The sequence below is a fragment of the Cydia pomonella genome, chromosome 14, assembly GCF_033807575.1.
Source record: "Cydia pomonella isolate Wapato2018A chromosome 14, ilCydPomo1, whole genome shotgun sequence".
In the NCBI taxonomy this organism is placed as follows: Eukaryota; Metazoa; Arthropoda; class Insecta; order Lepidoptera; family Tortricidae; genus Cydia; species Cydia pomonella.
Genome location: NC_084716.1, coordinates 4,520,826 through 4,539,093, shown reverse-complemented (window position 1 = coordinate 4,539,093; position 18,268 = coordinate 4,520,826). Strand labels below are relative to the sequence as shown.

Sequence of the window (18,268 nt, the reverse complement as noted above, 5' to 3'; positions counted from 1 at the left end):
GTGTGTATTTCCTTAAGTGGCAAGATAGTTACTTTTACTCAGAAAGTCAAGCGACTGGTTGCTAGGTTGCTGCTCACTTAACGCAAACAATCTTCAGGACAGAACCCAGTGTGATGCTTGCTAAGTGCTCATACTCCGTTGACACCAAAATATACCTATTATTGGACCTCAACGTCGATATGGCTTGCCTAAGCAAATGTACATATTTGTATACAAATAAACATGCATCCAATATTATGAATGCAGGGCACACAAATGTATTATAAATAAGCTTATATTTTCTAATATTATTGAGTAGGCTAACTGATTACTTTTACATATTTGTCCTGTCCACAGAAAGTAAAAAGCCTTCGAAAGCAAAATGCCCGACTGACACAAAATGCTAAGTTAGAGAAACAACTACGTTAACCAGAACATTCAAAAGAAAATATAATGACGGCAGAAACAAATGCCAATAACATGACACCATTTTCCAAATCTTGCTCCTTTATAGATCACAATTTACCTAATGTTACAAGTGAAGAAAAATAAAAAGTCAAAGGAGTCCTTTTAGACCACAACATTTTAATCGATGTAAAAAATGTTCATAAAAATACAAAAAGTAATGATGAACGTAATATCTTTAAAAGAATGACGGAAATCGAATATGTTACAAAATACAGAACGAAGCGTCCGGTAAGGTTCGCGTGTGTTTTTTTTTTCATTAGCGTAACACGTCGCGTAATCGCAATGCCGAGATTCACAAACCGGGAATACATCGATATGGTGAGACTTTTAGCTGAGTGTGGTGATAATGTGTTTCGTGCACAAATGACGTATCGTGTAAGGTTTCCAAACAGGCGACAACCTTCTAGAGGGACTATTAGGAGGACATACCTATGTCTTCTGGAGCATGGACAATTGTTTTGTCGTTTAGGAATCTACAATGTTCACAATGAGCACTGGTTAGGAACCCGCACAAGACTAAACACGACACGACGCATCTCGGTGTGTTAAGCACAGGACTGAGGACTCTGTAATATGGCTATGACTAGAACAGTCTTTAACTACTGAAAATAACCAGCAGTCTGGTGGTGTACAAAGTCCAGTTGCCCAATTATAGTGGTTAAGATGATGTAGGTACAACTAAATGACCAAGGCCTACATTTTGGTCTCAATTAAGTCACCCATTGCTAATTCCGATTCACCACTGCAATTGGACACCCCAAAAATAATATTTAGTAATAATTTACTTTAGTAGAACACAACTCTTTTTCTGGTCACTTTAATAGAAATTGACTGATTAACTAATATCTGTTTACATAATAAATAAGTTTTTGGCAAAAATTTCATTTTTGGTACAAGCTTTTATCGCTGACTGTACTTTTCTTTCGACAAGTAACTAATACTCATCGAGACAGTTCTAAGAACCCCAAAACAATTAGGTTACGTTGTTTTATCACAGAGTTCCTATGGCCACCTCCTGTCTCCATCATGAAATCATCTCGATGGTACCATAATATTGCATTGTCACCCGACTTACATATGTATGCAAATTTTCAGCTTCATCGGAAGCCGGAAGTGGCTCAAATTTAACTTGCAAGATTTGATTACAAACAGACAACGGTCAGGTGAAAGTAAATAAAAGCTTGTAAAAAGAAACAAATTTTATTTTTTTGTAAGAAAAATTGTTTTGTTTTTGTTTATTACAAATTACACATTGTGTGAAATTAAAAAAATAAATGTATGAAAACTAAAGGTCTTGTTTTTTAAAAATATTATTTTCGGACTCGTCTGGGGAAAAAATGCGATTTACGCCAAATGTCCGGGTTTTTTTTAATCTTTGTCCGGGTTTGGCGAAAATCAAGATGGCAGCCCTACAATTAGCTAATAATGACGCATGTGAGAAATTAATTTTAGATAAAGAACTGTATTACAACTGTTTACTGTGTACTGTTTTCAGTGTGGTCCCCGCTGAGCAGCCCCGTCATGCTTTTCTCCATAGCTCTCTGTGTAGTTCTCATTTTCTCCTTAACTTTGCTGGTGTAAACCCATGTTTGTGAGCCATAGACTAGACATGACAGGAGACAGGTGTCACTCACCACGCTTTTTAATGTCATGCTGTAGTCTCCCTTCAGAACTTCCTTCAGAGACCAGTACTTCTTCCAGGTTATACTTGATCTTCTGTTAACCTCTTCTTCTTACTGGTTTTCGAGAATGACACCTGTTTGCCCAAATATATATAGTTGTTTACATATTCTATTGTCTCGTTACCAATGATTATGCACTTTTGTTTTATTAGTGTTCATTTCAAGTCTTACTTTGCTGCTTTGTTCAGTTAGTGTTAGTGTCCTCATCATGGTTTCTAGACTTGTGGCAGTTTCTGAAAATAGTACTATGTCGTCACGGACCATATAGTGTTGTGGAAGATTGTTAAACTTCTGAAGGATGAAGTGGAATTAGTGCACAAAAATAGAATTAAACAATATTTTGAATAATGACTCTTTATTGATGTTTTAGCATATACTGTTAATATCTAAGTATATTACATTATCAAACAAGACTAAAATAAAAAAAAATTAAAAAAGAAAGAAAAATCTTTTTATTTTTATTTTTCTTTTTCACCCCCAAGGTGTAGTATGGTATGTATAGATATAGGGATTTTAGCATGTAAGCGTCTTAACTGTAATATCAAGGCAGTCAATAAAGAGATGTCAACCAAACAACTGTGTTTTGACTCAATATCCTAAATACTCAGGTTTCAATTTAGGATGTATATTGTCACAGTTTCAAGTAGCTGCAAATTATACACCAGGCCGCCCCCACCGATAAAAAAAAACATTGGATGCCGCAGGCAATCATTTCAAGTTCAAATGGCAATGGGCAGGACACATCTCAAAGTATACAGATAACAGATGGGCAACACTAACTAAAAGATGGAAAGGACCACTACCAGCCAAGAGGAAAACTGGTAAACCTGTTAAATGGTGGACTGATGACATAGTAGAAGTTGTAGGAAAAGATTGGATGTACAATGCCAAACACAGCCATTTATGGAAGAAATGAGAAGAGGCCTTTACCCAAACGGGATCCATACCTTTACAAAGGAGAAAAATAAACCGAAACAACAATAGCATCAAAATATATTTTAACAGTATTATTTTAAAACTGAATATGGTGCAAAAGTATGGAAATAAAGAGGCTATGCTTGTGGCGAGCTGTTGGGGATTAACGACCCTACCGACTCGAGTGCTCCCGAGAGTCGGTCAGGGACGCCGTCTCCGGCGTGTTTTCTTCGGTCGGAGTGTGGTCCAAGGGGACCCGCAGAACTCTCAGGTCTGACTTGCCTTCATTGGCTGTCCAGAGAGGAATCATTAGAGTTATATACTCCAGGGGTGGAAGTGAAAGATGTATAAGACGCGAGTTGGCACAAATAATAATAACATACGTATACAAATAATGAATACGTTAAAAAGCAATATTTGGAAACCCTAATCAATCTCTTCCAGATAAATTTTATAGGCTCCCTTAGATTCCACGACCCTTCTCTTTCCGCACAGACTCTCGCAGTAAATATAGAATCAATAAAAAGTCAACACGCAGTGCAAGGAGCTAAATATGGACAGTATTAAACACAAACACACATCCTACATGCTACCGTTTTAAAAAAAACATGTAAAATGGAGAAGAACCTTAACCTACCCACCAATCAATTACAATTGTGAACCTCCAACGAATGTGCCATGGTTTTCAAGATTATTCCAATGATAAGAAAACCTTGTTAAATTAAAATTTAAGTTCCTTCACAGCATAATTTTTAATTTAACACAAAATAGCAACTTGGCTCTAAATTGAACGATGGAGGATCCCGTCCCGAGGCGAGGATCAAGTCGAGTAATGACACTAATGACAGTCACATCACATTGTTTTTTTTGTCGTCCATCTTGACAGGCTAAAGCTCTAAGCCATGCTGCCTTGTCATAAGTAGGATCTTTTTTCTTTTCAGTAAGTTCAATCCAGTAAACGTCTTCAGTAAATACTATTCAATGACTATTCATAATAGGTCAATTCACAGTGACATTGACATGACAATTTTGTTTTATTTAACCTGCTCTTAAGGTCATAACAAACGGGCATACAGGTACGTGACCTTGGTCCGGTCAAAATATCTCTCTCGCGCTCACTAAAAGGCAGATCTAGACGGTCGCCAAATTGCTTATTTTATTTATGATCAAAATTTAAGCGTTACTGTAACAGTTGGTCCAAGGTTGCAGTTCGGTCTATTATAGATTAGTGATAAAGGGCTCGCTACACGGTCGCCTCAGAGCCACAGACAGTCTGACGTTGGTCTGTGGGTAGTCGTGAATAGGGTTGTTTCAATTTTTTTGAAACGCTTGTATTACGTTCTATATCAACTAAACATTGCCCTAAAATTCAACTTGTATACTGAAAACGGCTTTAAATATGTTAAATTAACAAAATATATTTTGACAGATGCTTTCGAGCCCAAAACGCTCTTTGAAAATTGTGTGACGTCATAGTTTACGGTTTGCCACATAACTACATACACACGTAGAAGATACGAACTGTCAACTGACATTTGTCATTTGTTGTTTATCGCCTAACTGTCAAAAGTGTCAATCCGAGAGTTGTGACGTCATCAGAATCTTCAAAGACGTTTCTAGTTTGGTCACGTGACTAGTGCCAAAAGATATTTTAAATTCAATATTTACAAAAATATGGTCATTACAGGTCCCCTAAAAGTAGCTAGTACATGTTCTTATAATCCAAAAGAAATTATTGGGATACAATTCTGCCCTAAGATTTGTAGATGGAAACAACCCTATTGTCTGACTAGACGGCGGGCAGTCCAGTTTTATTTTTTAATACTACATTGGTGGCAAACATGCATACGGCCCGCCTGATGGTAAGCCGTCTCCGTAGCCTATGTACGCAGGCAACTCCAGAGGAATTACATGCGCGTTGCCGACCCTAACACCCCTCCATCCCCTCGTTGAGCTCTGGCAACGTTAGTCACCGGCAGGAACACAACACTATGAGTAGGGTTTATTGTTATTTAGCTGCGGTTTTCTGTAAGGTACTTCCCAGTTGGGCTCTGCTAATTGTAGTGTGTTCAGAACTAGCGGATGAATAATACATGTTGCAAGCGCACAAAATGGCCCCTAGTCTATCGAACTTTAAAAATTCGGTATGATATTGGCACTTAAGTATGCAATTGACATATGAAAAAATTGAGTGTTCATGAAACGTTCACTTAAGGGGCTTAATTCCATAGTTTTCTAATGTTTTTTGTAGCTTATCATATTAACAGCAACGGCTGTTCAAAGTTCACTGTCTTCGAGATATATGGAATCAAAGTTGATCAATTTTAGGCCAAAGAATAGGGTTGTTTCCATCTACAAATCTTAGGGCAGAATTGTATCCCAATAAATTATTTTGGATTATAAGAACATGTTAAACTACTTTTAGGGGACCTGTAATGACCATATTTTTGTAAATAATGAATTTAAAATATCTTTTGGCACACGTCACATGACCCAAGTCGAAACGACATTGAAGATTCTGATGACGTCACAACTCACGGTTTGACACTGGTCTATAACCGCGAAAATCGAAGTTCGTCATTGCGGGCATTTTTCTCTGTCATTCTAATTACGTCTTAGTAAGAGTAAAAGAGAAAGATTTTCGGTTTTTGTGGTAGGCCCCCCGTTGTCGGTTGTCTATACAAAATTTAATACTCAAGCCGTAGCCATTTTGGTGGTGGGCAATTAATTAAAGCTTCGATATCTGCACTAAAAATTAACATCATAGAAATACTAATGTATAATGAATACTTTATAATAACTCAATTATTACAGAAAATATATTTTATTAGTTGGTCAAAAACCCACACGCTCGCATACACAGCTTGCTCACGACCTAAATGGCTACGGCTTGAGTATCAAATTTTGTATTGAGAATAGACAATGGGGGGCCTTGGTGTTACGTCTTACTAAGAATAAAAGAGAAAGATCCCCGCAATTTGCGAATTTCGGTTTTCGCGGTAGGCCCCCAGACTGGGTATGTAGTGAACGATGACCTTAGTGCGGTCCAAGGCATATTCGATTGTGTGGAATGTAATCCACATAATACAATACTGAAATATTATAGAACCTTTTTTGCGGCAAGGCACTGATTCAAACTGGGAACTGTCAATCGAGTCGTGCATGACATTGACATGGCTGTACATTAAGTAAACTATGAAAACGTCTTAATTCTGTCACTGTCAGTGATGTCGACCCGCTGACCTCCAGACTTCGTGTTAAAACTTGTGTGAAATTCTTTGCGGCTCGATTTGTATGGGAAGCAAAATGTTATTATTCACAATTTTGTAAAGACAGCTTAGCTGGGTTTGTGTGGGAAAGGAAAGTGTTTTTCAGACAATTGTTAGTATTCTGCGATATCGTCGGGGACAGTGCAATACCGCTTAACTAACAAATGCAGTAAGGTCCAATTACCTTGTACATTGTTTGAATTTCGAACTCTTACAACTTTGTTAGTTACGCTGTATTGCACTATCCCCGACGATATGTGGTTCAGGTTTTTTAGATTTCAATTTAATTATGAAACATCTGTATTAAATTATGTACACAAATGAATTTAAATAAAAACCAAAGATTTTTGTTATATTAATTATATGTCCTAGAAATAAAATGCATTGCAATAACCATGTCATAATTGTTTTTAGTTTGTCTCTTGAAATTATTCTACTTACAAAAAGAAAATAAAGTTAATGGATTACTGGATGGTGAAAGGATTAATAATACATGCCTGAATTTAAACTGTTGTGAGACATACTAACATTAAGAAACAATCCATAATCCGTAGAATTATTTTAATAATACATGCTTTGGAATTATTCTGCTTTAATCATTTTTTACACAAAAAAAACGACAATAGGTTGTAGAATCTTTGTTGTCTTTATTTTACATATTTCTTAAATTGCTAAAATGTCAGCGTTGTTTGTGAAAAGTGATTATTGGTTCATCGCTGGTAATTGTATAGGAACAGGGCTGGTCTAACTGACACCATTTATATGGGTGAGTCAGCAGTTGAATCATGGGTTGTGTTTGTTGGAAATAAATGTGTTGATGTCTACTAATCATAAAATATGGGTATTCTTACTGTTTCTTCGAAATCTAATTATCTAAATGGTCAGAGGTTTGAAAATTGTGAAATATTTTCTAATGTGTCATTGCTGTTATGCCTATTTATTTGCAAAAAAGTTATGAATTTATTATCTCATTTATTTAGCACCTTATGAAGGCCTACCCTTTTGTTGGTTTATAGCAAAATTTCAGAATTTTGAAGGACAATTGCCTAGAATAAATTTCATACAATAGTTGGGTTAGATGACGTAAGATCAACACCGGGACAAGAAGAATACTTTGTGGAATCACCAGTGTTTATCCAGCTCCAAGCAAATAAATATTCTTTTTACTCCAATAACAATACTGCTAGTTCGATCCAGAGCTCAAGTTAGGTTTTAATTGGGTTTTGGCTTTAGAGCTTATTATACAAATATTTTGGTGCTCTGTCCTGTATGCTATTCTTTGGTAAAAGTATATTCTTATTGGCCACTAGAGGTAGAATCTGGTGTAAAGAACAGGAAAATTTTGTCATATTCTGAGTAGCACTGTAGCACAAATAGTTAGGTTTTTGATAAGAACCCATTTCGTTTTCTAATCGAGTGTGTTGTCATATTTTGTCGAGCGTAAATGTGAGGTGTGTTCCACGATGCAGCCCAATCTTGTGTTTCAATTGGCTCCCTTGACCTATGGAACTCGGTATACCTTAGACATGTTACAAAATGTCTTTGACATGCCTGATGAATGTATAGATTGTGTGGTATTTGATATATCAATTTTTAATAGTAATTGAATTTATTTGTTCAGCGAAAAGTAGTAGGTATCTATCTAATGATTAATTAAATCGCGAGCAAACAGGAAATATATACTAATTGATATCATATTTCCTGTTAGTTCCCGTTTTACGTAGTTTTATTGTAATGAACTAGTTATCCTGTGTGGTGTGCTATAATAACCTGTTATTTCTTAACACAAGAAACAGGATAAATTTCGCTAGAATTGTTTAACATATAATAATGCGAGTGACTTAAAACATGATTGGTGGTGACGGACTTAGGTTTTAAACAACATCGATGACAATATCACGCGCCTTCAATACGGGTGACTTTCTTATTTCTATTTTCCTCCTTTTGACAGAGCAGCACAACATACTCCATCTAGATTTAACAATCATAATCATACGGCTTTCATTTGGTCTTGGGGTAATCGGTACTGATGTGCAGGATGCAGGCGCAGGGCTCGGCGTAAGAGTGCCACGAAGGATTGTGGTTTATGTCGTTGGAAATGAAATCATATCCTTGCTCAACAAAATAGTAGTTTTAATTTACCACAAATTACACTACATTTCGTATACGTCAAAGCACGATGTATATTAATTAATATGTCACATATTTAAAGAATAAAATATAAAATTGGGAGCGACTTCATGGAGAGCCATATATCGAACAGAGAGGAGATCAAAGACAAACCGGATAGATTTTATAAAGCGGTATCATAGAGAAGAAAAATAGGTGTTGCCTGTTTATATTAACAGACAATACATGTCAAGTACACGATTTCTAACAAGTACCATCAACGTCGTTTGCGTTGATGAAGTTCCCATGGTGCCGTTCTGTCGACTGGTCTACCAAATCTCCCTCCCTACCCATTATTACATTTAGCCCCCGTAATTCCTATGTTTATAAATGATACCGTTGTAATAAACACGAAAATAATGATCATTTACCAACATATAAAAAACAAAAAAGAAATTGTCACAAGTATCGACTGTTGCTTCCAACATTTTATACAATGTGTCCGGTCAACGATGTCGGAGCCGTTAAGGGCGTGTAGTACAATCGATTTCACCGATAAACAGAGATGTGTCTTATTTGAAATACTTGTATTTAAAATGCAAATACAAAATGCAAAATACCTATTTTGTATTTAAATACCTTTTAAAGAAAACTATTTTGTATTTTAAGTATTTCAAATAGTTTTTGGGACCTATTTTCTATTTTCAAAATACAAAATACTTTTTATTAGGTAAAGTAAGTAGGAGTTACAATCTCTTCTGACGTTACAATCCTTGCAACTCTCCCATTCTTTTATGGCAACCGGTCTGGCCTAGTGGGTAGTGACCCTGCCTATGAAGCCGATGGTCCCGGGTTCAAATCCTGGTAAGGGCATTTATTTGTGTGATGAACACAGATATTTGTTCCTGAGTCATGGGTGTTTTCTGTGTTTTTTTTTTTTAGTTTATTTATTCACTATGAATGTTTTGAAACAGGGTTTAACACAATAAGCCACTATTGAAAACCTCTAGGATTTATGTAATAGTTGGCGAGATCGCGCGGACCGATCCGCGTTTGCTTAATACTATTTTTACATACTTAGTTATGTTTTCCTGTCGAAGCTGTTATTGTATCTATCGTTTAAATATCGACCTTATGTATATGTATTTAATTATTTATAAATATTTATATATGTCATTGTCTAGTACCCACAACACAATCCTTAATGAGCTTATTACTGTGGTACTTAGTCAATTTGTGTAATTTGTTCGAGGGGGGTGGGGTTAGGGTCGGCAACGCGCATGTAACTCCTCTGGAGTTGCAGGTGTACATTTTTATTTTTTTTTAATCTTTATTAGAGAGCTTTATCGCTTAGCGATTATGTCGCTCCATATAATCAACATACAATAACACTCATTGACGCTTACTAAGACCTATATTTACGAGTCTGAACAGTGCTCTGGCCTCGTCCGACAATGGAAAAGCCAAGGCACTATTACAGCCACCGACATTGTGAAAAGTATTATGGGCTATTTTCAGTTGGTTCCTAAAGGACTCATTCCGCACACATTCCACTAATATGTGGTAGACATCCTCAATCATATTGCACTCTGAACATAATGGTGTGGCAACTTTACGCATCATGAAACCAAACTTATTTAGTGGAATGTGCCCCGAACGTATTCTTAGAGCTGTTACAATTTCTTGCCGACTAAGCGAGCAATCTATCCATGGTGTATTTATAAGTTCAGGTTGGATCGTTCGCAGGTGTACATAGGCTACGGAGACTGCTTACCATCAGGCAGACCGTATGCTTGTTTGCCACCGACGTAGTATTATGTCCTATAATATTTATTTATTATTTTTACATGGAACTGGTGAATCTGTTTAGTAACGCCGTAAATAACCACAAGCGTAGCGAGAGATTAAAAATGTGGAATATTAAGCGTTGCAAGGGTTTCAAGGCACGAGAGGTAAACAAACTTTTCTGACCTGGTGAAACACAAACGAGACGTTTTCACCAACCAACGAGAGGTATATAGCTGTAAAACATTACAAATCTAAATTAATGCTTTTAATAATTGACGATTAAAAACCATCACTTAAAAGTCCATTCAACCGGTAAACATGAGGAGACAGAAAATTTGCACTCTAGAGGACTGATATACACACCATTTTTAAAGAATAAAGAAAGCCTTTCGAACTTGTAAATTCCGAGCAATACTAACTTTTTAATTCAGACTAGGTATTCACTATTTAAGAGTACCTTTTATCGCAAAGTATTTGTATTTTAAAAAAGCATTTTGAAAATACCTATTTTGTATTTAGTATTTTAAATACAAATTTGAAAACTATTTTGTATTTTGCATTTGAAATAGTATATCAAGGAAGTATTTGTATTTTGTATTTAAATACTTTTTATAAACTATTTTTCACATCTCTGCCGATAAATCACCACGTGTTTTTTTTAAGTCAACGGTAATGAAATGGCATTTTTAATTTTTCAAACACCTGAGCACGGGTGCACGTGGTATTTTTGGCATTATCTGTCAATTTTTCCTCCTACGAATACAAAAAATATCTTATTGGATAGCTAAACATGTAGGTAAGCAATCGATTAAAGCTAATAATTGTATGCAAACATTTCAATAGCAAGACAAAAAAAAAAGTAAATAATTAGGACAGAAACGCATTACATTTTCGTTTTTTTTTATGTAAAAACTAGGTCGTTTACCTACATTTTTCTGCGTTTGTAGTACAGGATATTGGCTAGACATCAATACCAAAATTACGGATCTGACATAATAACTTTAGAAGTTACAGAGGTTCCAACATGTACTCGGGTAAGTTTTCAATTTAAAATTTTGAAAATTGGACTTTCAAATTTCTGATTTATAAAAAGGTACAAAAAAAACAGCCCCGAAATTCATATTCAGCGCAAATTGGATTTATGCAAATATATGCATAAGTTAAGACGAGTCGCCCGACATTATTGCACGGCTCAACGTGCGGCGTATGATAATGAGACAAGCGTGTGTGGGTGACCTTTAACACTCATTTTGGCGGTTTCTATGAGACTATCATTAAAGCTCATAAAAATATTCTAATCACCTGATTATACATTTAGTACTTAACAACAAAATGGCTGCGCAAATAATCTGTGAAGTGCATCGCGGAGTCAAGTGCTCTCTAAGTGATCTTGAATAAAACTCTTAGACCCGAAAGTCCTGTTCGCAAAGGAGCCACCGGTATATAAACGCGTTACCAGTGTACCGCCGCCATTTCTCCTGCGCACTGCATTATCTTTAATATTTTCAGGTTAAATGTGTAATATTTTAACGTTAAATATAGTCTTGTTCAATAAAAATCTGATTGATAGCAGCCGTGACAGATTCGATAAATATTCAGCTACCGCAATTTGTTACTAGGCGTAACAGCATACATTTCCATTTCATCTAGACACTAAGCATGCACGATCGTTGGTCTAGCGAGATCTCAACTAACGCGGAACCAAGGACTTTATACCCAAACAGGACTGATAACTGACAGCGAAAAAACGAGCCGAGCGAGGTAGGTAGTACGGAGGCCGGCTGTCCTTTTTTAATAGGGTGACTATAAGATTTGGCTGAGTGAGACAAATTCGAATTTGCTAAAAATTAAACGCAGATTACTCATATTTAAAAAACTAAAGGCGGTTTTCCCACTTGGATAGGTGACTTAAGGTAGTAAAAAAAATATCTTGAGTTTCTCCGTGCTTCGGAAGGCACGTTAAGACCGTTAAAGTACCGTAGAAGTTAGATTAGATGTCTGTTTTTTGATAAAATTATGGGGGATAAAGGAGGGTTACAAAATACATAATACGAATGTAGTACAAGGTATTTATTTATTTTTTACATTACATTAATTACTACTTTGGCTCCGTAATAAAATAATTTGTCGAAAATTCCGAGTTGGTTTTGCTCTTCGGCGGGTCCACCTTAAACATGACTAAATAAAATGGTTTTAGTAAGTTTTTGTCGAAGTCCACTTTTACTGCCGAAATTTCGTAACGAATTTAATTTTGTTTGATGAAATATTTTTAAATTCAAATATGAGTTAGCCAAAGCTTTCACCAATTGTAATTCATGTGGCTCTTCATCATGTGCAGATTGTACATGGTGGGCCGGAGAAAACAAATGCTTCAATTTGGTAACAAACAGTTGCTTTAACATTATTAAAATCACTTTTTTGCTAGTGTGTCGGAATGACTTCTTAGCCATTTACGACATAAATAATTGTTCGCTGCTCTTTATCACCTCAAAGGCAAATCTGGAAACGTACTTTAAGGCTCCTCTGTCAACAAATGCAGTAAAAGATGAAAAGTTGGTAATATCCACAAAATATGAGTGATCAAAATTGTCCTTAGTAATAATCAGCGCGTCGCGACAATGCTGACAAGTAATTTTATTTAACATTTTGTTTACAAAATGACCAGCAATGTAATAAAGGATATTTTTTTTGTAATCAGATATATTGATCGACTGCATATAATTAAACAAACCTTCTACTTCATTCTCGTCTTGTGAGTCACCATCCTCTTGATTTTTCTCAATAATTCTTTTCTTGCTACGAAACTCTAAAATTGGCGAAAGTTCAAAATCATCGTCCGTGCAATTTGCGTTTATGCTAGGTGTGACACTGTTTCGATACAGAAGTTTGCGCATTGCATACCTAAATTGCAAGGCATTAGGGTTGTCATTTCCACCACCCTGCAATCGAATACAGGAAAAGAACATTTCCAAATGGTCTTGAGAGAATTTATATGGAAGAAAATAATCTAACTTATGATCTATACCATCCAAAAGATCTTTTGCTAAATTTGGGCAGCTATATGTGTCAACAATCAAGCCAAAAGCTGCCATCTTGCGGCGATTTAATAAAATATTTTGATTATCAATAGTGAGTGTTTTTAAATATTCTCTTGTGTCAGAAAAAGTTTTGGCCCAAAACATTTCATTACTAAGTCGCAACGGGGACTTAAAACCAGTGCCTATGGGTGATTTTGCATTTAGTAAATCAAAAATTCTGTCAATCATTCTGATATATTCAGTACTTGCTTCGCTGCCCTGAAAATTTTCATTGCCACTAGTTCTTAAGAAGTCGATGGCATCAGCGACTGAACTACTTAATGACTGCGCTGCAAGTTTAACATTCATTTTTTTCCCATGAAATTAAGATGATTAGCATTTAACTTATTGGCGAGTTTTAAACCTTCTTCCTCTTGTAATTTGTGCAATTCTTTCAAAAAGTTAAAATCAATATCACCGTGAGGAGAACTTAACTTTGTCTCTGCAAAAATATTTCTACAAAGTTTTACCATATGAGCCGGATCAAAAATACAGTGTATCCTGCTATCTTGTTTAGGGTGCTTGAAACTAGTAGTCATATCTGTATCACTGAAATTACAGCCCAACTGTTCATATGTTTTAACATAACAGATGTTAGGCTTCGAACTGTTATACCTATATCATGCAACATTCATATAGCTGTAATTATTAATTGGGACTGTATGGCAGCTGAGATTTTCGAAATAAAGAAATATGCAATGGGGCATTTGAATTTTCGTTTATATGAGACTATTTGTAAAACCAAAACCTCAGTAGCTAACTGGTCTGATTCGTCAGTGATAATGCCTGCCAAATCGACATATCCCCATTTTTTGTCTTTATACTTTTCGTAGACCTCTTCAGACTTTATTGACATTGCATCATATATTAGGGCTACATTTTGAAGATCATATTCTTCAATCGATAATTTTAAACACTCAAAAACTTCCGGTATGAAGCCAACGTTGCATTCATGAGTAGCAAGCATTTTTCGCAACGTTGTAGGATGTGGTAAACTAATATGATTTCTAATAAATAAGTACGCTTTTGACGAATAAAAGTATAAAGACAAAGCAATTTTTTTAATTTCATCGGAATATCTTTGACCTTTGTTGCTTTTATCTGTGTTCAATAGAGTGTGGATGTTACTAAAATTATTTTTTATATTTTGTTCCACCTCATCAAAATTTTTACACTTTTTCTTGAGTAGCAATAAAAGCGATTGTAAGTTTTTCAATTTTGCGTCACGCCTATTTAGCTTTTGTGATAATACTTTTACCCTTTTCTTTAAAACATCTTCTACAGGGCTAATACATTTGACAGGTACTGTTTGAACACCGACATCATTTACGTTTGGACAGAGCTTCTTCCTTGGAGGTTATTCTATATTGCTTGAACTTGTCCCAGCAATAACAGGTGTTTCTAAAGAGGCGGAAGGATGTAGGGTTTTCTCTTCAGATGTGACTGATTGTGGCTGTTGTAGCAATATATTACTGAGAACTACAATTTTTTTTATCTTTGGCCTGTAAAAAAAAAATGAAAGTATTAAGCATACTTGCTCAGTCGTAACAAATAATAATATAAACGTGGTAGCCCTAGAAATCCCAGTACTATCAGTCCGCCCCGGCTTTGCCCGAGGTAAGACCAGTTGCAAAAGGCATTCACAGTTTCCTATGCTAACTGTACGAGAAACTATGACTACAGTTTTGAACCCTGACTATACATACATAGCCTTTGTTCGTGAAAAGGTAGCTTGCTAATGGTGAGTCTTTAAAATGCATACAAACAAATAAATATTTCCTTTTCATTACATTATTGTAGATAATACAAATAATAAAATTCATTCCTTAAAAAATATGTATGTGCATATAAACAAATATAAAAAAATCAGTAACTACTGAATGTTTATAATAATAAAATAATCTTACAACAGGAAAAATCGTTGAAAAAGCGTCTGCTTTTAATAATTGACGGGAATTAGCAGTATCAAAGCAGGAAGGTTCGAAGTGACGACTGCATACGACGGAATTTTTTGTAATTTTTTGCTTCACATGTATACTGCTGAGCCATTTATGTCGCATTTCTTCATTTTTTGGGAAACTGTAATAATAGTAAGTATGTAACAGTTAGGACCCTAATCCATCACACATATTTTGACTTATTATTACAAGAATTCATGGGCATCCTACTTGTTTGATTTACGAAAAAGTTTATTATTAGCTTACCTGTGGAACGATATGTTGCAACCACCATACGATTCACTTGGACAAGTATAAACGCAACACTTTTTCACCATTTTACTCCTTGGAACTGTTTTAATATAACAAATGCTGTAAAAAACTTTAAATGCTAAAAAGATGCTAAATCACTCCGACATCTATGACATGACATGCTTTTCAGAGTAACCATAAAAAAATAAAAAAAGCGAAATAAAAATTTATGTTTTCTTTTTGATTTAAGAATGTATGCAAAGAAATTAATGCGATTGTTATTTGTTGACTTACAATTGTTAAAATAACATAAAAATATAAGGGTTTCAATGGAATTTTTGAGTAGCCAAAATTGTTGAACATAATAATTTTTTTATGCTGGCAAGATGTAAGAACGAGACACACGGCCTCGGATATTTCTATCCCTCTCGGCACGGGTTTGCCTCTGTGTAAGGTGCGTCCAATTTAATAACTTATTGCGTTGAAATAGTGTTCATTTTCGTATAATATAATTTTGATAGTTATCAGTCCTGTTTGGGTATTAAGTCCTTGCGCGGAACTAAATCTGTGGTACTTTTATAGTATCGGTGATGCCTAATACGAGAGGTCACAAAAATTTCTGATAATTTTTCACTGCCAATACATAACGACCTGAGCAGTCTTCAAAACACCCGACTCAAGTCTCGAAACCCACCGGCCAAAATCTTTCACACCCACAACCCATCACATCAGGACGACCAAGCGTGGATGAGAGCATGGGAGGCTCAGCACAGTGTAGGTAGACAACACCATTTTTGAGTTAGACCCAGGGAAACGGCCTCAAGGGTTCACGGAAAGCCGAGAAATATGGTGCAGACTTAACCGCCTCAGAACTGGCTTCGGTAACTGTGCGTACCTCTGGCACAAGTGGGGGTGGAGCGAGTCGGCGGCGTGCGAATGCGGACACCCAGAGCAGACGGTGCAGCACATGGTACTCGAGTGCCCCGTCACGAAATACAACGGACCACCTGAGGATTTTAAACACCTGACAAAAGATGCGAGTATTTATCTGCAGAAATGTAAATTTTGAATTAAGTTTTTTATATGTATGTAACCAGTGTGTAAACGCCATACGATAAATAAATAAATAAGTATCGGTGATCTTAAATAACAATTAGCTTCAGTATAATTTCATAACTTCAGTGAGAAAATTATCGGTTAGTCTTTAGTTATTGTGTACTCAGTTGTGACCTAGAGGCCGCATGTGTTTTTGGTTACTTAGCGCATGACTTTTTGGTGGTCGATAAGAACGGCTGCAATGGCAGTGCGCGGATAAGCATTGCACTAAGTAATTCAGTGCATTTGATAAGGAGAAATTTAGACACGCAGTTAGTAAGTTATAATTTAAAGCATCAAAATTTTGTATATCTAACTCAGTGCTTCTAATTTCAGATATGAGGAAACGACTAAAGACATTGACCCCGTCAGATGCCAAAAAAACGTGAGTTAACAATTTTACTTGTTTGTCAATGTCTAGATTTATTGGAAACTCGCCAGTTTCTATGATAGTTTTCATGCCACGTTATTTTTTAAGTTGTCGGCGTACAACCTTGTCAAAGTAATAGGTTATAGCCTTTAACATAAAACTATACGAGCTTGTAGTTAAGTGATGTATCATTTTTACTTAAGACTGTACCCTAGGAGACATAACCTATACAATAGACATAAATATCTATACGTTTTATATACCGATACTCGGAACTAAAATATTAATTGTAAAACGTTTAAACCGTTAGACTAAAATCATTACACGGCCGCTGCCAACATTTGTTAATTATTTTGTTTTAAAACTTATGACAAATGGATTAAAAGACTGTCAGTTTCTTACAGTTACTTTGTTGTTTTTATAACTGATCAACTGCTATCATAACTACAGATATCGTATACAATAAATTGACAATTATTTAATATTGTCTAGAATATATGCTGGGATTATTTGGGACGATCGAATTTTAATTTTAAGGGCTATAGTATTATCCTGTGTTGAATAACCATACAAAAATTTACTATGCCTTTACCTTAAATTCTAACCTACTTTTCTTTGTTCCAAAGGTACCAAATGGTGAAAGAATTGAAAAGTGCTGAGGAGAAGATCAACGAAGCTGTCAAAAGGACCGACGAAATCAAATTAAGTCAACTTAAAGCTAAATTGTATCCCGCTCCTAAACCCCCTGACTACTTTTATATTCCCAAACAATAAATTTGTCTTAAAAGTATTTTTAAGTTTACAACAAATTATAATTTGAATATGAAATAAATCATGATCTCGCTGTATTCTGCAATTTCTTTTATAATTTCATCAGCTTATTAATATTTACTAATGATCAGAGCAAGGTCACCGATGTTGTTAAACGCGTAGCCAGACTGAAGTGGGAATGGGCCGGTCATATAGCACGAAAAACCGATTCGTGGAGCAAACGTCTACTGGAGTGGCGACCATGGGGGGAGGAACGTCCTCAAAGTAGACCCCAGATGCGTTGGGACGACGACATCAAAAGGACTCCGGGGAAGAAGTGGCTCCAGGTCGCACAGAACCGTGACGAGTGGCATAAAATGAAGGAGGCCTACACCCAAAGGGTAGAGAAGGGCTAAAGAAGAAGAAGAATGATCATTTATCATTTCCCAATATTTACATAAGAATAATTGGTTTTGAAAACACCGTTGTTAATATACCTTGCGTAGGTATGTTATACGTATAATAATAGTATAATATAATATAAGTATAGTATGTGCAGCTTCAGAATATCGAAACT

General features: G+C 35.7%; 4 long non-coding RNA genes across 6 annotated transcripts; 2 read left to right on the top strand and 2 right to left on the bottom strand.

Annotated features, from left to right (window-relative positions):
- Window positions 1–1,628: 1,628 nt before the first annotated feature.
- LOC133525245 (uncharacterized) lies at window positions 1,629–8,353 on the bottom strand. Of its 2 annotated transcripts, none has more exons than XR_009800540.1 (2): window positions 3,682–8,353; window positions 1,629–2,362 (listed from the first exon to the last, which is right to left on the bottom strand). It is a non-coding gene; the product is annotated as an uncharacterized LOC133525245 (long non-coding RNA). The 2 variants fall into 2 exon arrangements; XR_009800541.1 differs by having other exon boundaries at window positions 3,686–8,353.
- Window positions 8,354–8,583: 230 nt separating this feature from the next.
- LOC133525249 (uncharacterized) lies at window positions 8,584–10,239 on the top strand. The gene is made up of 2 exons (XR_009800545.1): window positions 8,584–9,725; window positions 10,169–10,239. It is a non-coding gene; the product is annotated as an uncharacterized LOC133525249 (long non-coding RNA).
- Window positions 10,240–14,416: 4,177 nt separating this feature from the next.
- Window positions 14,417–15,803, bottom strand: LOC133525251 (uncharacterized). Of its 2 annotated transcripts, none has more exons than XR_009800547.1 (3): window positions 15,456–15,803; window positions 15,195–15,366; window positions 14,417–14,789 (listed from the first exon to the last, which is right to left on the bottom strand). It is a non-coding gene; the product is annotated as an uncharacterized LOC133525251 (long non-coding RNA). The 2 variants fall into 2 exon arrangements; XR_009800546.1 differs by having other exon boundaries at window positions 15,492–15,803.
- A 385-nt stretch (window positions 15,804–16,188) lies between these two features.
- Window positions 16,189–17,789, top strand: LOC133525246 (uncharacterized). The gene is made up of 2 exons (XR_009800542.1): window positions 16,189–16,956; window positions 17,568–17,789. It is a non-coding gene; the product is annotated as an uncharacterized LOC133525246 (long non-coding RNA).
- The last annotated feature ends 479 nt before the right edge of the window (window positions 17,790–18,268 follow it).